Source organism: Chroicocephalus ridibundus, chromosome 7 (assembly GCF_963924245.1).
Source record: "Chroicocephalus ridibundus chromosome 7, bChrRid1.1, whole genome shotgun sequence".
Taxonomy (NCBI): domain Eukaryota; kingdom Metazoa; phylum Chordata; class Aves; order Charadriiformes; family Laridae; genus Chroicocephalus; species Chroicocephalus ridibundus.
Window position 1 is genome coordinate 13,427,102 of NC_086290.1, and position 13,842 is coordinate 13,440,943.

General features: G+C 47.2%; 1 protein-coding gene across 1 annotated transcript in view; it reads left to right on the forward strand.

The window, feature by feature from the left end:
• Window positions 1-3,193: 3,193 nt before the first annotated feature.
• CLASP1 (cytoplasmic linker associated protein 1) overlaps window positions 3,194-13,842 on the forward strand; it is a 184,801-nt gene continuing 174,152 nt past the window's right edge. Inside the window, exon 1 of the mRNA XM_063341540.1 lies at window positions 3,194-3,319. The gene's annotated coding sequence lies outside the window, so the exon portion shown is untranslated. The remainder of the gene's footprint in view (window positions 3,320-13,842) is intronic.

A 13,842-nucleotide genomic window follows, 5' to 3' on the forward strand; every position in this document is an offset into this window, starting at 1 on the left:
TTACCTAACAGTACCTTCAGAGAAGCTGAGGTATCTGTGCAGATTGGATTCCATCCGGAAGCTTGGATCTGGTTGCTCTTGGGGTATCCCAGCATGCCCCCATGGTGGGTTTCCATTGTGAAATGTCACAGGCAACAGGCACACAGGCCTGTCATAGATGGTGCTAGAACTAATGATCGGTGTCCCTCTGAAAGCTGATGGGCGGCACAGCATAATCAAGAGCCTCCTCTGAACACAATTAAAGAACGCTGAGATGCTGTGAGACTCTAAAAGAAAGATAAAAAAAAATATCCATGAAAGGACAGTATTCTATTAGAGAAAGCAGGATGAAGTGTGCAATATAGTGCAGTACTATATGCAGTAGAGATTAATTTTAAGAAACCTAAAGGGCAAGAATCAGAACAGTGCCTTCACTGCCTACTTTTAAGAAGTTTAAAGAAAACCTGCAGGTTACAATGTATTTTAGACTTATTCTCCTAATGAAAATGAGGCTTATGTGATCAGTCTGTCTGCATCTATTCATCTGTCAGGCTAACCCCCTCCTTTTTCCTTTTCAGCATTTAGGGAGGAGGAAAGAATCTCACATTTCATGAGAACGGGAGGAGAGAAATAATGATTTCCAGCCTCAGGGAAAGGCAGGAGGGAGCTCGGGCATGGTGTGGTTCCTTTGGCAGCAGCCTGCCAGTCGATCTGCACATGGCTACAGCCCTGGACTAACCGTACCTTGTGCTGCCTGTGTCTTCTTAGAGGGGAGTGTCACAGGACACACAAAGGAAGGTAGGGCTGCTGAGAGAGAGCAGGGCGGATTAGAGGGACAAAGAACACAGATGTGTAGGAAAGCAGGCATCATTAGTGCTGCTGCTCATGGAACAATTTGGTTATCTTAAAAATACAGATATAAACTGTTCTAAAAGTCTCTGCAGGGAACAAAGGAAACCAAGGAAACGGTCATGTAATAACAGAAAACCCCAAAATAATAGATAGAGCTGATTAAATGACAGAGAAATGTATTTTTTGTGCAGAGACTACCTGTTTTATAATAAAAATGTGAAGAAAACACATACAGACTGTGTTTGCAGTCTATCTGTTGATTTCACAGTGAGGAAGCTTTGAAGTTTCTTGAAGTTGTCACCTGAAGTCTTGCAACAAAAGAGAAAAGAAAAATTATATTTTCTGTGCAAGTTCTATCTGGGAAGGGGGGGAAAAAGTACTTAAAAACCAAAACAACTGCGTCTGTCAGCATTTCTCTATGAAGCTTTAGACTGCCAAACAGTGACTCTAAAATTGCCAGAAGTAAGAATCTATGAAAAGAAGGGCAAACACCCCATTATATCAGAAGGCAGTATTGAGAGATTTCCAAGGTAAATGGCTCTATTGTAACACTGAAGAGAATGAATTCACAGCAAACGTGCAATACACAATTATTGATTTCTTATGGAAGCTAAATGAAATATTGGTTATCGTAATTCAGCTAACTTAAAAATAGTTGATCAATTTTTATCTCATTTTCTTGCTCAAAATGGAATGTGGTGGTATTTCAGGTAGCAGAGAGGGAACTATCTAGAGTCTCCAAGAAAACTTTGCCTATAGTTCTAACAGATTCAGATGAACTGGAATGATTGGTGCTTTATTAATGTACTGATGATCCTGCCTTGTCGTCAGCTGCTGTTAGAAGACTGCAAAACGAGAGAAGGGCAAACAACTGGAGTCCTGGTTGCAGAACTGGGCAGTTGGGGTGGGAGAGCACTCAGCACAAGGGCTGGCCCTTCCCTGAGCGCACATGGGCAGTCATGTGGGAACTGGAAAGCCACAGTAGGTTGAGAGAGCTGTTGTGTCTCTACTAGACGTGGGTAGTACTTAGCTAGTTAGGGCTCTCAGGAGATTAGCTACTGCCGGGGGGGTGAGAACCAAGGTAATTTCTAAAGCTGGTTTGTAATCACCTGCGTTCGTTCAGTTTACACAGAGCTGGCATCCTTTTAAGCAGTAATATCCCCAGCTTTCTCTTGACATCTGTGCAGCCTGTTCCACTTTGTACGTTTGACCTATGTTGATTCCTTCATGCAAACCAGCAGTTACATATTGCTCTGGAACCTGGTGGTGGGAAAGAACAAATTAGCAAATTTAGGTCTCTTTGGAGTGGGCTTGCCAAAAGCCATTCCTGTGCCAAACTGTAAGCCGTGAAGAAGGGCATTATTATTTCAAGAAAATCTGGCTGAAAAGGAACCACGTTTCCCACAAAGGGTTCTTACATGTGGACTGTTTTGATGGCTCAGACTACATACTTATTGGAAACCACGATGTTACACCACCTTATGGAGGCTGACTGCTTTCTGCAGTGCAGAGGATGAGGAGAGCTGGGGTGTTTGAGATTAAATGGAGGTTCCCTACAACCAACAGGAGAGATGCGGCTGTAAGCCTAGGGAAGAAAATAATCAAATGTGCCTTGGTAAAGAGCCTCTGCACAGGGAGTTTGTTTCCTATTTTCACCTCAGTTAGTCATATCGTAGGAGTGCTGCAACTCGTTCCATTTAGAAGAATTAGTTGCTTTTAAATGCAGCTTTTTAACTAAGGCTGCACAAAACACTCTTTCCTTCAATAGGGAATCGTTACAAGGGGGGGCTGTGCGCTGACACACAGCCTCAGGCCTCTTTCCACAGAGCAGCGCTTGGCCCCCAAGCTCTCTCTGCCCAATATTGGCACATTAAAGCCTCTCACAAGCAGGGCCCGCCAGCCAGGAGCACTGCGCTCCCCGAAGCCGAATCGGTCGGGCCCGGGTTTTGAGGCCCGCCCCGCCCTGCCCTTACCCCCGCTATGGCTGGGAATAGTCCCGCCCGCCTCCTCACAGCGAGCCGCCCGCTCGGCCCTCACAGCCCCAACGGCTCCCGCCGCGCGCGCGGCGTCGCCGTGGCGACCGGGCCCCGCCCCTAACGGCCGCGGCGGCGGGGCGGTGCCGCGCACGCGCACGGCGCACACTGACCTCACCGCCGCCGTGCCGGGGGTCTCCCCCCTCCCCCCCGCCCCCAACCATAGAGATCGGCGGGAGGCGCGCGTTCCCCTGCCGCCGCCTCGCACTCTATGGTACGTGCCGGGGTGGTGGTGGTGGTGGTGGGGGGGAGTGCGTCCGCGCATGCGCGCTGCCGGCCCGGGAGCCTTCTAGAGGCGCGGGGCGGTGCAGCGCCGGCGCGGAGGGGGTGCGGTGGCGCATGCGCGCTGGCTCCCATTCTTCCCGTGGCAGCGGGGCGGGCGCAGCCATGCAGCGCAGCGGGCGCCGCCGCCGGCACTGAGCGCCGTCCGGCCCCCGCCCCGCCGCCCCCGGCAGGTAATGTCCGTCGCCAGCACCGCGCTGGGCTCGGGGAGTGGGGGGAACTGGCGCCGCGCCGGGTGGGGTGGTGGCGGTGGGGGGATGAGGAGAAGCGCGGTCGGGGGCTTTGTGTGGCGGCGGCGGGGAGCGCGGCCGTGAGGGGAGCGGGGCGGGGCTGGCGCCGCAGGGGCCGTCCCGCCCGCGGTAGAGGGCCGGAGCGCAGCCCGGGCTCGGGCGGCGGTGCGGGTTGTTGAGGGGAGGGGTGGGGGAGGACGGTGCGTAACGGCCGCAGCGGGAGCCGGGGGTGTGGGGGCCCAACGGCTGGGGCGGCGGGGGTCAGCGAGCCACGGGGGCGGCCGGACACGGCTCCCAGCGGGCTCCGCTGCGGACAGGGCTTGGGGCCGGCGGGGAGCGGGGGCAGCGGCAGCCCGGCGGGCGGAGGGGCGGCGGTGCTCGGTCCGCGGCAGGGCAGAGGCCTCCCGCGGGGGTCTCGGCTGGTGCCGGCGGTCGCTGAGCGGGGTGGGGGGGAAGCGCGGCCGTGCTGCCTTCGCTCGGCAGGGCAGGGTTGCGGTAACGTCTTGGGGCTGCTGTGTTTTTCAGTCCATCTTGGGATTCGGGGTGGATTCGGCTCCTGCGTTTGGCCGGCCCTTTTGTGCACGTGTGGTGCTTTACTTCATTTATTTCTACCAAAATTTTTAAGGCGCGTTGGGCGAGGTCTGGAAGTTTGTGCCCGTACAAAGAGATGGATTGATCGTTAGATGGATCCTGCAAAAAACGCTTTGGAGAGACGCTGGGTCTGAATAAATAAAATACAGTTATTTGTCAGTGTGCGTATACAGGCCTGCAGGGGCTATGCGTAAGGTATTTTCAATGTATGTGTCTTCAGATACCTGTGAGGAAGGGAGAAGCCGCCCCCTTCCCCAGCCCCCTTGCAGAGCTTCTTGAGAAAGGTGGGAAACTGAGGCAGGGTGACAAGCTCAAGGGTGTATGGGAAGCCAGTGGTGAAGTCGAGCAGAGACTTCCCAGGTGTGAGGGTTGTCCTGACCAGTAGATCTGTCTGTCCCTCGCAGCCTTATTTCCTAAGTCAGTGTTTAGTAAAGCAGGTGAGGGTTAAGCCAAGAAGCATGTGCCGAGCTGGTGTTGGTAGGGCAGAGGTGTGTTCTCCACCCCAGTGCTTGTACCAGCATCTCAGGCGAATATGTTGGAGTCCATTTTGCTGCTCAGTAGCGCAAACTGTTTCTCTGCGTCTTTTGAGCAGTTGCATCTCTATCGTGTGCTGCTCTTGATGCCACCTGGATGCTGTTGAAGACAAACCAAGGTATTGTTGCTTGATACCTGATGATGCAGATCCACCATTTGGATCAGTAGTTATCAAATGAGATCTTACAAAGGCATTAGAAGTGTGAGTGTTTGCTTCTCTGTGGGATTCTGAACTGGATTTAAAAGAGGTTTGCAACTGAAAAGGGGACTGCAGCTAGATAGATGCAGAGGTGATCCTCTCTGTATTTTGTAGTCACATTTGTCTAATTTTTTTAAAAAATTGCTGCCAACATAAGTGGAGTTGTTTGAGTTTGTTTTTTTTTTTTTTTACACCGATGCCTGCAACATTCTTGTGAAGTCCTTGGAATTGATCAGAAAGCTTCTGTTTCAAGAAGAAAAATGATGTGAAGTTAAACACATTGGCCTTGCTTCACTTGGCTGGTAACGAACAGCGCTAGAAGTGAGACAGCAGCATGCTTGTGAGATGGAAATGTTTCTCTAGTTCATGTGATGTTCCCTAGAGGGCCAGTTGCAGAGAGCACCTATGATAACTGAGCTAGTCCTCCAGTCAACTTTGAAGTTCTATAGGAATCTTAAATCTGAGCTATAACTTACATGTTATGAAAATCAGATATTTATAAGGTAGAACTGAAATGATTTATTTATTTCTCCCATGTGTTAGTCAACCCTTCCCTAGCCATCAGGCAATTTGGTCAGGGCTACTGGTTGGTAGAGGATGAGAGCTGACAGCAAGTCTGAAAGCTTCTGTAATGAGTTACAACACGAGGAGCTAGATCTTGCCTTTGCCATCCTTTGTGTTAAGGGCAGGTCATGCTGTGTTATCAGAAGAGTGAAATAGGCTGGATGTTTGGATGGATAAAGTAATGACCTCCCCATTTGAACGTGTAGGCAGATTTTCGTGAGAGTAATGTGGCTCTGAAGCTTGTGGACTGCCATTATGGGTACCCTTCTGGCCTCAGATGACTTAGGATCAGGCTCATGTGTCACCCTGTGTCTCTCATTATCTCAGGCCTTGCCTAGACTGGGCCTGGAGATCTTGTCCCCGTGCCTCTGGGTCGGGCTGGCTGCTGCTGACGCCTCCATGGCTGGCAGTTGTCATTGAAGCTTCCTCCTGGATTCTGACAGTGCACCTTCAAACAGCACTTGCCAGCGCATTAAAAAAAATGCTGGCAAGTATATAGAGGTGTCTCAGCTGCGTGAATAAAATAGACTGGTTTTGTCTATTATTTTCTTCAGACTGTGACTTTAGTAACTTGTAAGCAAACAGTCTGACTGTGAGGAAAGGGGGGTTGGCTTCTTTCCTTGATGAAGGGTTGATGTTTGTGGCAGTCTTGTGCAGAAGGGCCTTAGCTTTATCCCACTGTTTAATGATTTACACTCCATGTTGTGCTTTGCTCAGTTTTTTCATTTTCATCAACCTGAGCAGTGTTGAAGTTTGTGTTGCATGTTTCTTTAGAGCTCACTTGGTGTTTTGGATGTTGTCTATTGGAACAACCTGGTACCGGTCCTCAAAGCTGTCTGAAAGCCTGATATGAGCTAGTTAAGAGTTTTTGCATAGTGGGATACTGAAGAGCTAAACACACACAAGTTCCTTGGCATTCTGTGCCACACTAGCGTCTGGTTGTCATAAACGTGAGAGATCACTTTCACCTCTCTGGCAGCACTAGCACTCTTGCACAAAAAAAAAATCCCAACCCCAGAACAAAGCCCAAATGAATTGGATGGAGTTGTAACTGTTCAAGTTATGGGTTTTGTGGCAACAAATAGGTTTTGAGGTCTGAGAGGCTGCAGGTGCTCTCCAAGAGATGTGATCTCAATTCATGGTTAGTGTTTGAGTTTATCTGGTTTCCTGTTCTGTCACTTAATCAAATTTCTGCATGTTTGGCTCGACAAGGAAGATGTCCATTCTGCATCTAGAAACAATATGCCAAGTAGGAGCAGCAAAATTAATAGTTAGAAAAGTGTCATAATCATTAGTTTATTGGAAGTGAATGGGCGGATTTAAAAATCTCTGATTTGTTTCTCCTGCCAGCAAAATGATAGGCTAAACAGCCTAACCAGGCCAGTCCCTGGTGCAGCGTTTCTGTGTTTCAGGTCTAAGCTAGGGCACTCTTTACACTTGTAGATGCTTTAGATTCCAATATATTTCAGAAAGCCAAATTGAACCAACAACGATTTGCTGAGGCAAAGATCTGATCAAAATGGAGTCAGATTCTGACGTGTGTTTCAAGGTGATGATGAGCAGAAGGGAGGAATTGCAGATGTGTCTCTTTGCCTGTTAAATTGTGGTTTCTTAGCCCAGCAGTCTCTTAACTGCCACTACAGTTTAGCCAATTCATGGTATTGTCAAACAAAACCCCTTTCTACTCTTCATTGTCCTGTGCTCCCTCCACCCACGATTTATAAATCTTAAATGCAGTGGTGGCTTCTTGCAATCCCTTTCTGCCTGTGTTTGGGGATTTCTTTGGCCATCCGCTTATGTGTGGTTGCAAATGCCAGGCTGGATAGAATCTGCTTATGCCCGAGCACAGAGGGTAGCCCTCCTTCCCCTCCCTGGAGCTGAACAGGTCCGAGGTGCTTGTGTTCTGCTGGCCCCTGTCAGCAGTTGAACTCGCGCTGCTGCTGAGAGTTCTCCTGTCCTTGGCCAACAGTTTCCAGGAGAGCTGTCATCCCCAAAGAACAGGGGTAGGCAAAGGGCCCTATTTTGTCATGCAGGCAAGCTTGTGTGTAGTCATGGGGAAGAGATGGACATTAGCTGGGAAGCCTGAAGAGAGACCAAGAAAATTAACTTTTTTGAAAACTGTTGACTTACAAACTGCTGCTGTTGCTTCCCACAGCCAGTCTCTTACAGGCTCCTGCCTGAGTTCCTGTCTTGTTCAGTTTTGGGTGGCTGATTGTTTTTCATATCAGCAGCATCTTGGCATGACTTGTTGTCACAAGTATGCGTGTAAGTCATTGTCTGTGGCTGTAGTATCTGCTTAGCTGCCTGAGGCTCTTCTGTGAGTGAACTTGTTTGAGGTATAGACTGCTTGGAGTGTTTTTTTGCCTTCTTTACTCCCACATCACACACATTTTGTTAAGATTGTCTAAAATACACGCGTATGTTTTGAGAAAATGATGTGGGGTGCAGAGGGAAGAAATCTTACTGAAAGGTGCTTAGTTGGACGCTCAGTGTCCCTTGAGGGCTTGTGTATTATTTTTTCCATTCCAATCTGTCATTTTACTACTAGCACTTGTCTTTCAAGTACTTCCTTCCAAGGTAGTTCTGTCTGGGGCTTGGTACACAAAAACTTACCTACTTCTTCTGTGTCACTAACCACTTACACATCAGTAGGGATAACAGGGTCCTGGAGGACTAGGTGAGTATGGAATTTATATCAAACCCACTGATGTCTTTAAAACTAGATTATCCTGATCTTGTACCAGCATGTGGTGGTATGGGTTTTTTCTTTCCCCAACATGTGATCTTGCCTTCAGTTCCCACTGCCACTGGAGACTTGCTTTGCAGTGGCTCTGGGAGATGGACTGAATTTCTACCCCATTCCTGTCTGTAAAATAGGAGGTCTTTGGTATTCTCCCACCTTTTTTCTTCAACTGATGTACACTAAGAGGTGCTTTCCCTCTTCAGGACCAGCTAAATAGTGATCTTAGCCCAAGGGACTTAATCTCTTGTGATACAAATAGAGTTTACAAGATTCAGATACCTGCTGTGAAGCCACTCATCCTGCTAGCAGTCTGGCTAGTGAAGGGCCACCCTACTCTAATTGTCAGTAAAGTGGTAAAGGGTCATGAGGATAGGGTTGGTTCTTCTCTCGCCCCCCACCCCCCGACATCCAGTAGGCCCCTAATAAATTGCTTGTAGTGTGATACCTTGGAACCATGACCTGAGATGCCTACAGAAGGGAGTCACACAGAGCAGCTCCTAACGGTGTAGGATTTTGATCTGCATCTCGGCGCTCAAACTGTTAAAAAGGAAGGAGACCTTGAAAGCTCATTGTAGACTTGTCCTTGGTCTCAGACAAAGTTAAAACCAAACTAATTTCAGAGAAGGGTTGTATTAGGAAAACAAAGGATGTTAAACCTCATCTAATTTTCTACCCTTCTCTTGAAGGGTTATTCCCACTCTGCAAAGTGGTTCCATTAGTGTAGAGTATTGGGGTCACATTGAGGTGACCTGCAAGTTGTCTTGATTTGCTGCAGCTTTGTTACTGTTGAGATTTTTGGAAGATTGATGCCTTGCTGAAATCGTAGTTCTCTATGAGGTGTTCAGTTACTGAGGCAGCAATGCAAACCTTTAGCGGAGGCATAAGAATTCCTGTTATGTGAAGCTTATCTCTCATCTTACCCAGGGTAGAGTAATGCAACTTTCACAGCTAGCATCTGTCCTAGGAGGATTGTGTGAAGGCTAGAAGGCCTTAGTTAGCTTAAGCCCTGGAAATCTTTCAGCCGTCTTCACTCTAGAAATCTGCCTTAGTTTTCTTCATGGCAGTGAAGTTGTGCCCTGGTTTAATTTGTTTCTGTCTGTACTTTAAACATGAACCCCTTAATAGACTCCAAGCAAGTCTGAAGAACAGCTGATATTTAGCAGAGTCCTAGGAAGCCTTCAGCCAGACTTCTTCAGTGGTTCTGAGGGTGAACTGCCCGCAGCAGTCGGCAGTTCACAAACACTTCCTTAGTGTTAGGAGGAAGAAATCCTCCACTGAAGACCTAATAATGCTTCCAGCAGGGAAGTGGCATGGGCAGTGCTTTGCTTGTCAACAAGGCTGTCCTGGCGAGTACTAGAGGTGTGGTGGCTACTTTGTCTGGAGACAGTTAAAGTTACTGTACAGGGGGTGTGGAAGGAGTCTCTGCATAAGGTGCAGTCAGAGGCACTTAGTACATTGAGATAAGCACGGGGCTGTCCCTTCTCCTCATTAGAAAAGCATGAGTTGTCAGGCTGGAAATCTAAGATATCATCTTTGGATTAGGGGCAGGCTCAACTACAAGGCAACACTAATTACTGATTTAAAACAATCACAGTGATTGAGCAATGTTCCCGGGCACTAAAGAAACATTATTGCCTACTTATGGAGACAGGTGAACAAAAGGGAGAGCCCATCTGTCAGTTGCTGGGTGGGTGTCTCCTGCAAACTGCCTTTGGCTCCAGAAGAGGGTTGCTTTCTTCTTCAAGTAGGACACTCGATGTTTTACTTGTCATCTCATTCTCTCGGAGGGTTTGGACAACTAAGAATACTTTGAGCTTGGAGACTGTCAGTACAGCTGCTTTGTCCACTGCTGCTTGCACATGGAGGGAAGAGTAGGTTTGAGTGCTTAGTGTCATACTTTGTAAAGGCCTGATACCAAACTTCCTCTGGGCAGGGAATAGCTGTACAGGTTGAAGCAAAAATAGAGGAGAACGAGTGGACAAAGGACTAAGAGTTCCCACCCTTACTGCAGAGCTGCAGTTTGACACTGCTTTGCTCATGAGATCTCCATCTAGTCTTTGGAGGACGTGATTTCTAGGTGCTGTTCTAATTGCTCTGAACCTCTTGCCCAAGGTGGCTTGGCTGGCAAGCCCAATAGTTAAGTATTTACACTGCCCACCTTCCAGTAGCAGTGAACTACTGCAGGTTTGATGCCTGGTACCTTTTATATTTGAAAAATTGCTGCATTTGCCTAGGGTGGAGATCTCTTGAAGTAGGGAGAGGAGTTCTTTGTTGTGGAAAGTCAAGGTTCAAGGAAGTGTCTGTCTAATGTACCTTGAATTAATTTTAAACTGAAGTTTGCATGCAGTTAGGTCCTGAGACCTGTGAAGAGGGAGGCTTATTGGTACAACTGTATTGCTGTGTTATTTCTACAGCTGCTGGGTTGTAGCTAACCACATACACAAAAAAGGACACCGGAGAAGTGGTGTCACTTTTGCAAGTTGTTTAGAAGTTAAGGTTATTGGCTGGAAGTAGGTACAGAGGTCCCTTAAAGAAGGTGACTAGAAAGACCAGTGGCACTGGCTCTTGCCTACAGTGATAATGAGTGGCAGCAATATTTTGTCTCTCTGCAAGTTTGTGTCTTGAGTTAGCTGTGTTAGAGTAGTTGACTGGGAAGGTTGAGGACTCCACTGGTTTGTTGGCAAATGAAGATGGCAGAGAAAAGTGACAAAGATAACCCAGCCTGTGGACTAGAGCAGGAGAGAGTGGGGCATAATTTTTAAAGTTGAATAGTTATGTTGGAAGAGCTCCCAAGTATAGACAAGACCCCAGTAAAGTAGTAGTGCATTCTTTACATGCTTCAGGTTTCCTTCCTCGTTGCAAGAGGAAGAAGATTTAAAATTTCCTGTAAAGTTATCCTAAGATAAAGCCTTACTTGAGAATTGTGAATAATGGAGTTTCATGTAGTCTGAGGTCAGTGAGGTTCTCCTAAGCACTGAAAAAAGTTCACTGAATTATGTATGCAGTTTAATGTTGCCACAGCATCTTAGCTAAAAAGTATTTCCGTATTACTGTTCGGATAGACCTATTCTACATGCTGAGACAGTTTATAGTGTTGTGGTGGTAGTATCTAGGCTGAGTAACCTTGGGCTGTTCAGTCTTTGTCATCTTTCTCCTTTAAATTAATTATTTTGAGCTCCAAGCTGGCATTAAACTTAAACCTCTCTAGTGGCTTTCTCCTGGATAGCTCTTGATGGAAAATGTAGGTGTTACTGACAGAGGCTTTTACAAAGCACATAATTTTGATGGCTTATTAGTGAAAGAGTGAGCTTTATTTTTGCAGTGACAGTTGGGATGGTGGGGAGAATAGGTTTTTTCTCTTAGACTATCTTGTCTACACGTTGACATTATCTCAGACGTAGCCTAGCCTGTCTCCCTGGGTGTAAACTGCAAGCTTAGGAGGAGCATTGGAGAAAACCCTTGCTTTGGAGCCTATATTCGCAACCCTCCTCAAAACTTGGAGGAGTTCCAAACACAGGACCTGTAAGGCTGAGTTGTTAGCTTTGAATTCTGCATGACTGTGCTTCTGTGGGAAGAGGTTGTACTCAAAATCCTAGTCCTAAACTGTATCTTGTAACATTGGCTACCCCAAACCCATGGCATTTAAATTCTCCAGGAACAGAAGTGGACCACTGGGTCCGAGACTGTGGCTTTGTGTTTTCCGAAGCTTGTTATGTGGGGAGCATCTGCCCAGTTTATTTCCAGCTTGATGGGATGTAGCAGCCATATGCATCATTGCCTGGGAGGTTCATTTTTTGTCATCTTGGGTTTTGGTTTTCTCAGGTGGTATTTTTTCCACTTCCTCCTGTGAGGAAGAGGGGGAGTCAACAGACTTCCTAGCATATGTGGAAAAGCTTTTTTTTTTTTTTTTTTAGTTAAAAAGAAATGCAACTTAAACACCTGTTGTCTGGTAGATACAAGCCAGCTTTAGCCTTTCCTCTTGGCTTATTATTACTGTTTTCCCCAGGATTGAAAAGTATTTCTGGCTCTCCTCCCCTGTATGTGTTCGATGGTGGTGCCATAATGCGTAGTGGATCTTCTTTAGACTATAGTCTTCAAGATTATGACACAAATCTGTTCTTCTATAGTGCACCATAACTTTTATCCTATGCCTTTCTTCACATTTTCAAAAAATGAGGAACTTGAAGAGAAGTTTGTTTATGTTAGTTTGCTTAAAAGATTGTTTCTGTGCCTCTAGGTGGAGACTTAGAAACTTTTAAATGAAAACCACGTAGAAGAAAGACTTGAAACTTTGAGTGCTCCTTTCTCATGGCAGGATGGCCAGCTAATGGTTTATTGGATGTGTTGAGACTTGTCTATGTCTGAAGTTAATAAAAAATGGCTGTTCTGTGGCAACTAAGTCATTCACACCCTCCTGTAATCTGAATTTTCAAGTTTAAGCAAGTTCCACATTTCCATTTTAAAAGCAGTTAGGGGACGTTCTTCACCATGTTCTATCCAGTTTAACAGAAGAGTCCCCTTTTGAACACGTGTGCAGCTTCTGGAGTCCGGAAGCAAACCACGCAGCTAACTTGAAAGGCTTCCGCTAGAACGTGGTAGCTGCTAAGTATCGTTTACCTGCCCCTTCTCCAGTAGCTGTCTGCTAGCAAGGTGTCCACTGAAATGCTGCCCTCCTGTGTGAAAACCCTTCTGTTAGGTGCTTAGAGACTCTAACACTGGTTCGTGGAACTGCAGTGCCTGCAGCAAGGAGCAAGACCAGCCCATGCTAGAGGGCAGGGCAGGGGCCAATATTCAAAGGTACAGACAGGGAGACTCGGAGGAAAACTTCTGGTGTGCTTTTATGATGGCTTGAAGCAACCCTGGTTTTTTTTTGCCTGTGCTGCCATGGGTAGTTGGAGCCGTGTCATGAACCGTTTTGGTTGAGCACAGGAAAGCTCAGAGCACTGCTTTCAGAGTTGGTGCTAAACTGAAATGAGTGAGAAACTGTAGCTTCACTGATAAGAAAAGGCATGGCTTTCCGCTGGTTTAGAAGCAGTATCTCTTAGAAAGAAAAAAGGACTTGCTCTAAGGGTATCGATTGGGGTGTTGTTGAAGATTTTAGAACTTGAAGTCAAATCAGTCTTGAAGTGACTTGAAGCAAAATGGTGAGAGTTTGGTATGTTCTTAGATGGTTCATCCTGGGGTCGTGGTCACAAGCAGTAAGCTGTCATGGCACTAGCATAAACCCCTAGGTGCTGTGTGTGCAGTTGCAGCTAATGCTTCCTTGCGGCTCTGGAGGGGGAGGTTTTGCTGGTGAGGGGGGAGTTTAGTCTACAGGCACATGCAATACATTGTGGCTGATGGTAGGATTTGCCAGGCAGTTGGCTGAGGTGAGTCCCTGGATGTACAGAACTAGTTTTGATCGCCGACAGCCAGTGGGGATTTGAACTGTCTGCCTGGAACAGAGGGACCTGCTCTCTGGTGACTCCTCTTGCCTGAGGAATAGGCAGTGCAGGCAGCTGGGACCTGTCTGGCAGCGCTTGTGGGGTTAGGGAAGCTCAAGACCACAAGCCTCTGTGCTGCCTCTGGATGCTGTGTTTGGTATTGGTAAGATGTGGCAGTTTGTAAGTCTGGCTAAGGAGGATGGAGGTGAGATAATGAACTGAAATAGTCTGCTGTGTGAGGTGTGCTTTTGTTTCCAGGCTAGGGTTCTTGCGTGCATCTTATCTGCTGCCAGATCCACTTTGCTGTATTAAGACTTTTGTGAAGGCCTTATTTGCTCAAACAGAAGGTATTTAGATTTGCTGCCCGAGTGCTTCCAATTAGTGAACTTGTGCCTCCAGCTTCCTTCCAGTT